The sequence below is a fragment of the Cynocephalus volans genome, chromosome 6, assembly GCF_027409185.1.
Source record: "Cynocephalus volans isolate mCynVol1 chromosome 6, mCynVol1.pri, whole genome shotgun sequence".
Classification (NCBI taxonomy): domain Eukaryota; kingdom Metazoa; phylum Chordata; class Mammalia; order Dermoptera; family Cynocephalidae; genus Cynocephalus; species Cynocephalus volans.
This window is the reverse complement of record NC_084465.1, coordinates 154,326,514-154,333,532: the sequence shown is the minus strand read 5'-3', so window position 1 is coordinate 154,333,532 and position 7,019 is coordinate 154,326,514. Positions and strand designations below refer to the sequence as shown.

General features: G+C 45.6%; 1 pseudogene; it reads left to right on the top strand.

Annotated features, from left to right (window-relative positions):
* Positions 1-511: 511 nt before the first annotated feature.
* LOC134381088 (DNA-directed RNA polymerase III subunit RPC5-like) lies at positions 512-4,415 on the top strand (annotated as a pseudogene).
* The last annotated feature ends 2,604 nt before the right edge of the window (positions 4,416-7,019 follow it).

The window sequence follows — 7,019 nt, the reverse complement described above, 5'->3', positions numbered from 1 at the left end:
ACCATTAAACCCTGAGCTGCACAAAAAGCTTTCCCTAGGGAAACAGCAGCAAAGCATCAATTTACCTCAACCACACAGCTCAAGTACTGGTTCCCACAGGAAGTTCCCCTGTTTTAGAAGCAAGCAAAGGACAAAAACTTAGTTCTGGCCCAGGCACACCATGATGCCTCGGGGTCCATCAGGGGACATGAGGCATGGAGGCAGGGGCAGGACCCCTGCCCACAACCATTCATACCGCCGGCATCTCGGGGCTCCACCTAGGAACCTGAGGATTGGAGCCAAGGACCGGACACCACTCCCACATACAGGCACACCATCAATACCTAGGGGCCCAACTAGGGACCCGGGGCTAGCAGCCAGGGTCCGGACCACCTTCCCACAACCAGGCATGCTGTGACAGTGCCTCGGGGACCCACCTGAGGGCTCAAGGCATGGAGAAGGGGACCAGACCTCCCTTCCACAACCAGGGACACCACGCCAGCACCTCAATGTCTGCCTGAGGACCCAAGGCATGGTGAAGGGGACTGGACACCCCTTCCAAAACCAGGCACTGTGCGCCAGCGCCCCGGGGCCGATCCAGGGACCCATGGTAGGGAGCCGAGAACCGGGCCTCCCCCCACAACCAGGCACCCCATGCCAGTGCCTCAGGGCCTTCCCTGGGACCCGGGGCATGGAGAAGAGGACCAGATCCCCCTCCTACAACCAGGCACCATATGCCAGTGCCCCAGGGCCCACACAGGGACCTGGGGTAGGGAGCTAGGAACCAGACCCCCCTCCCACAACCAGGCACCACATGCCAATGCCTCAGAGCATCCCCTGGGACCCAGGGCATGGAGAAGAGGACAAGATCCCCCTCCTACCACCAGGCATACTGTACCAGTGCCTCAGGTCTGCCCATGGACCTGAGGCATGGAGATGAGGACCAGACTCCCCTCCCACAACCAGGCACCACACACCAGGGCCTCAGGGCCCACTCAGGGACCCGGGGTATGGAGCCTGGGACTGGAGCCCCCTTCCCACAACCAGGCACCCAGTGCCAGCGCCTCGGGGACCACCCAGGGATCTGGGGCTTGGAGAAGGGGAGTTGACCCCCCTCCCACAACCAGGCACACCGTGCCAGTGCCTTGGGACCCACTTGGCGACCCAGGGCATGGAACTGGGGATCAGTCACTCTCCACAACCAGGCATACTGCCAGCACCACAGAACACGACAAAAACATCTCCTCCATGTGGGTGGCCCACCATAGCTACTACGATAACCATGGCTGCTGCGAAGGCGGATAGATGCCGCAACCACCACGCATATGGTCCGCCAGCCACTGGCATGAGTTGACACAAGGAGAGTCACCAGCAGAGATAAATAAAGAAGCTGGATGTCTGTCTCCACAGAACCCATTTCATAATGACAGAAGAGACATCTAGTCTAGGATAGCATTGGGGGACTTGCTCATGTCTCTCAGTATTGGACAGATTATTGGGGCAGCAAATCAACAGAGTAACCATTACTCTTTCAGAGGGAGAGAAGAAATCTCAGGTGATTAGAGTGCAGAGGGGGGAGAGAAAGGGGGACGAGGAGAGATTGGACAAGGGGCATAAAGAAATTTGTAACAATATATATGCTAGTAATATTGATTTGATCAACATATCTCAATGTTGAAACCCAAAAATATGTATCATTAGTTTTGATTCAATAAAAATTAAAATTAAAAAAAGAAAAAAGAAAAGAAACAATAAATCATAACTCTCCAAAACAGAAATCACCAGGCCCAGATGAATTCACTGGTTAATCCTACCAAACATTTTTTAAAGGAGACATTATACCAATTCTCGGTAATCTCTTCCAGAAGACAGAAGCAGAGGGACTAATTTCTAACTCATTCTATGAGGACAGCATTACTCTTATACCAAAAACAGACAAAAATATTGTAAGAGAAAACTACACATCAATAGCTCTCATGAACATATGCAAAAAATCCCAAGAAAACATTAGCAAGTAATATTCATCAATGAATAAAAGATACAGAGCACAAACAAGTTAAATTTATCTCTAGTCTAAAAGGCTGCTTCAACATTAATAAATCTATTCATCTAACCTACCACACCAACAGGTTAAAGAAGAAAAATCAGATGATCATATCAATAGATGCAGAAAACACATGTGGCAACATGAAACACCCATTTCTGATAAAAACTCTCAGCATACTTGAAATGGTTGTAAACTTTCTCAAGTTGATAAAGAACATCTATGAAACACTGACACCTAACATTAGGCTGACTGATAAGAACCTCAAAGATTTCCTGCTAAAATCAGAAGCAAGGTAAAGATGTCTCCTTTCCCTATTTTTTTCCAACTTCATATTGGAAGTCCTAGCTAATGCATTAAGACAAGAAAAGGAAAAAATGGTATACAGATTTGGAAAAAAGAAATAAAACTGTCTTTGCAGATGACATGACTGTCTACAAAGAAAAGCTTAAAGAGGTCTGCCAGAGTTTCTCCACCAGCAACATGACCACTGCCTAAGAGAAGATCTGGGGGCCACTGCCTCTGCAGCCCGCAGGTGTCTGGGCCATTGCTGATGCCTGTGCACGGTCCCCATGGAAAGATGGAGTGTCAGGACTGTGCAGCTTGCTCTCCTCTAAGATGACAAACAAAATGGATGACCCAGTCATACAGGAGATGGATGTGTACTTGGCCAAAAGTCTGGCAGAGAAGCTATATCTGTTTCAGGGGAGCTCCACCTGATGCCTTTACATGGCATCCTGCAGCTCCAGCCCACCTTCGGCTACATGAGGCACACACCAAGCACCTGGAAAGGGAGGTGGCCAGTGAGGTGAGGGACTCTTCACAGGACTAGGTGGAAGAAGATGTTAAGCAGATGACCAAGCGGTTCTCCCGGCCAGTCAGAGCAGGCCCGCCAGTGCCACATGCAGTCCTACAAGTACTGCAAGAGAAGCATGCTGAAGAGCGCTGGGTCCACCTGCACTATTATGGCCTGAGGGACAGCCATTGGAAGCATGACAGCCAGCACCTGTTGTGCAAGGGCTCCAGCAAGGTGGACAACACGGAGCTCCTCAAGTCTCCCAGCGAGTATCTCATGATGCTGATGCCAGCCAGCCAGGAGGAGAATGACAATCCTGTGGCCCCCAGCAATGTCCTGTCCATGGCCCAGCTGCTCACCCTGCACCTGGCCAATCAGATCAAGATCCTCATGAAAAACTTGAAGGTCATACCTTTTGCCAACTTGATGAGTCTCCTATGCCCCTCTATCAACTCTGGGACTGTTCTGTGTGGCATTCAGGAGGTGGCAATGATAATCTACAGAAACTGGGTAGTGAAGAGCTACATCCTGTACCCCAAAAAGTCATCCAGCGCTCACAGCAGCGTGCCTGCTGGGGTGCTCTGCAGAGGCCAAGACTCTGTTATGTGGAAGTTTATGCAGAGCCACTGGGTGGTGAGGAAAGAGGTGGCGATGCTGACCAAACTCTACACTGAGGACGTGAAGGCCTGTCTAGAGCACATGGCCGTACTGAGGACCAACATACACTGGGGTGTCATCCTGCCCTAAGGCAGGGAGTTCATCAAGAAGCATCTGGATGTGGTCCAGCAGCAGCACATGTGGACGGGCATCCAGGGCAAATTAGAAAAACTCTATAATCTTGTAAAGGAAACCATGCCAAAGAAGCCCGATGGACAATCATGGCCTGCTGGGCTAGTGCCTGAAGAGCAGCGGGTCCAAGCAGCCAAAAACAAGGCCCGGCAGAATCACGTGTTGCTGGAACGGGAGCTGCAGCAACAGAAGGAGCAGAACTGGGTGCCCACGGTCCTCCCAGGTGTGAGGATCAAGGAGGATCCCCTGAGTAAGAAGGGAGAGAAAAAGGAAGAGCAGGAAGCAGGAGAAGAGAAGCCCATGGACACTTCACCCAGCGGCAGCCTCAACAACAGGCTGGCTGACAGGCTGCCTGCCAGGTGGGCAGCAGGAGGGACAGCTTCAGTGAGCACCTGCCCCCAGGCTGTGACCAGGAACTGAGGGCCTTCACGGTGGCCACCTTTCACAAACACTTTGTTCTCACACTGAGAGAACTCAAACATCTCTTCAACCTACACTTGGCCGGCACGCCCCCTGGCCACACACGCTGCAGGACACGCTGCAGGACATGGTACAAGAAGATACTGGTGCCTTTTACCCCCTGACTGCTGTTTCCCTGGATGACCAAATGGAGTTTGGACACATGAGTGATCAGCATCGACAGGTTTTGTTCTCTAAAAATTGCTGGGAATGCCTGAACAAGATCCAATCTGGTTGACTCAAGAGTGTGGAGTGGATTTAAGTAAACAGGAGGTGGATAAAGGGCTAAAAGACTACAGAGTAAGCTATGCTGACATGTGGTACCTTAAAGTGATGGTACCGTCTTGACAATAGCAGCAAACCACTAACCCAATGAATCCAAGCCCAAGGAAGGACAGCAGAGCCACAAGTACAGTCTCGACTTGCTACAGCAGACACTGAGCAAGAGGGCGGTACCGCAGCCCCGTGGACAGAGAGGATCATACTCAGCAAGTGGTAGGGTCAGCTTAAGTGAGATTACTCCCAGAATGGACCAGCCAGGACTTTCTTTGCAGTACAATTTGAAATTCTTCAGATATTTTGCTTATTATTTGGTTTCATTCTCAAAATACAGTGTGTATTAACATGGGCTGGATGGAAAAAAAAAAAAAAGCCAAAAGAATTGACAAGAAAATGACTTGAACTAATAAGCAATTATAGCAAAATTGCAGGATATAAAATTAATACAAAAACTTGATCTGATCTATTTCTTATAAACCAGCAAAGAATAACTGGAATTTAGAGTTAAAAACACTATGTGATCTATATTAGCACACAAAAAGTAAAATACTTAGATATAAACCTAACAGAATATGTACAAGACCTATATGAGAAAAACTAAAAATGTGATGGAAGAAATCAAAAAATTAAATATATGGGGAGATATTTCATACTTACCTGCATAGGAAGTCTCAATATAGTCAAGATGTCAGCTCTAACTTGCTCTATGGATTCAGTGCAATCTCAGTCGACATTCCAGCAAGTTTATATGTGGATACCAAAAAACTCTTCTAAAGTTTACAGAGAGAGACAAAAATACCAGAATAGTCAAAATAATATTGGAGAAGAACAAAGTTGGAGGACTAACAGTACCCAACTTCAAGGCTTTCTACAAAACAATGGTAATCAAGACAGTGTGGTATTGAAGATGTAATAAATTAATTAATCAAACAGAATAGACAGCCCAGAAATAGACTCACTAAATGCAACCAACTGATCTTTAACAAAGGAGCACAGGCAACACAATAGAACAAGCATAGGCCACTTGGCAAACGGTGCTGATACAACAGGACATTCACATGCCAAAAAAAGAATCTAGTGATAGACTTTATACTACTCACAAAAATTAACTCAAAATGAATCACAGACCTAAATGTAAAACACAACAGTTGTTGAACATCCTTTCAACAAACGGTGCTGGATAACGGGACATCCATATGCCAAAAAAACGAATGTAGAGCCAGACCTTACACCATTAAAAAAAAATTAACTCAAAATGCATCAAAGACCTAAATGTAAAAGCAAAACTATAAAACTTCAATGCGCTAACACAGGAGAAAAATCTGGAAGGCATTGGATATGATGATGACTTCTTAGATACGACACCAAAGACCCATAAAAGAAAGAATTAAAAAGCTAGACTATTATAATTAAAAACTTCTGCTCCGTGGCAGACAACGTCAATGAGAATGAGAAGACAAGCCATATAATGGGAGAAAATATCTCCAAAAGACATATCTGATAGCAGACTCTTATCCAAAATAACCAAACAACTCTTAAAACTCAACAATTAGAAAACAACCTGGCTAAAAACTGGGCAAAAGACCTGAACAGACATCTCATCCGAGAAGGTATACAGATGGCAAATAAGCATATGAAAAGATGCTCAACATCATATGTCATTAAGGAATTACAAACTGAAACAACAATGAGGTATCAATACACACGCAATTAGGCCAAAATCCAAAATGTTGACACCAAATGCAGGTGAAAATGTGAAGCAACAGGACCTCTCATTAGTTGCTAGTACGAATGCAAAATGGTACACAGCGTCTTTGGAAAACAGTTTGGCAGTTTCTTACAAAACTAAACATTCTTACTGTGTGGCTCAGCAGTCACACCCCTTGGTTTTTCTTCAAAAAAACTGAAAACTGTTGTGCACACAAAATTCTACACCCAGTTGTTTTTAGATGCTTTATTCATAATTGTCGAAAGTTGGGAGAATCGGCACTCCTTTGGTAGGTTAACAGATAAACAAACTGTGGTACATGCGCACAATGGAATATTATTCAGAGCTAAAAAGAGATGAGCTATCAAGCCATCAAAAGACACAGAGGGACCTTAAAAGCATATAACTAAGTAAAAGAAGCCAATCTGAAAAGGCTATATATGGCATGATTCAACCACATGACATTCTGAAAGAGGCAAAACTATGAAACAGTAAAAAAATAAGTGATTGAGAGGGACTGAGGGAAAGAGGGATAAATAGAGCACAGATGATTTTTAGAACAGTGAACATATTCTGCCTACTACTGTAATGGTGGATTATCTGTCATTATACATTTGTCAAAACCCAACATTGAGGGAACCCTAATGTAAACTATGGACTCTGGGTGATATTGATAAATCAATGTAGGTTCATCAAATGTAAAATAGTAATACTTTTGTGTAGGAAGTCAACAGACACAGAGGTGGGGCGGGAGGGGGACAGAAAGTAAATGGAAACTCTCTGCCCTTACTGCTCAATTTTGCTGTAAACCTGAAACTGCTCTAAAAAAGAAAGTCTATTAAGAAAAACACAACAACAGGATGGGGTACCCATGGGGAACACAAGTTTTGGATGACGGGATGAAAGATATCAACGAATTCTCTCCCCAAAGAGTAGGTAAAAAGCTGCACAAAATTGCCAAAAGC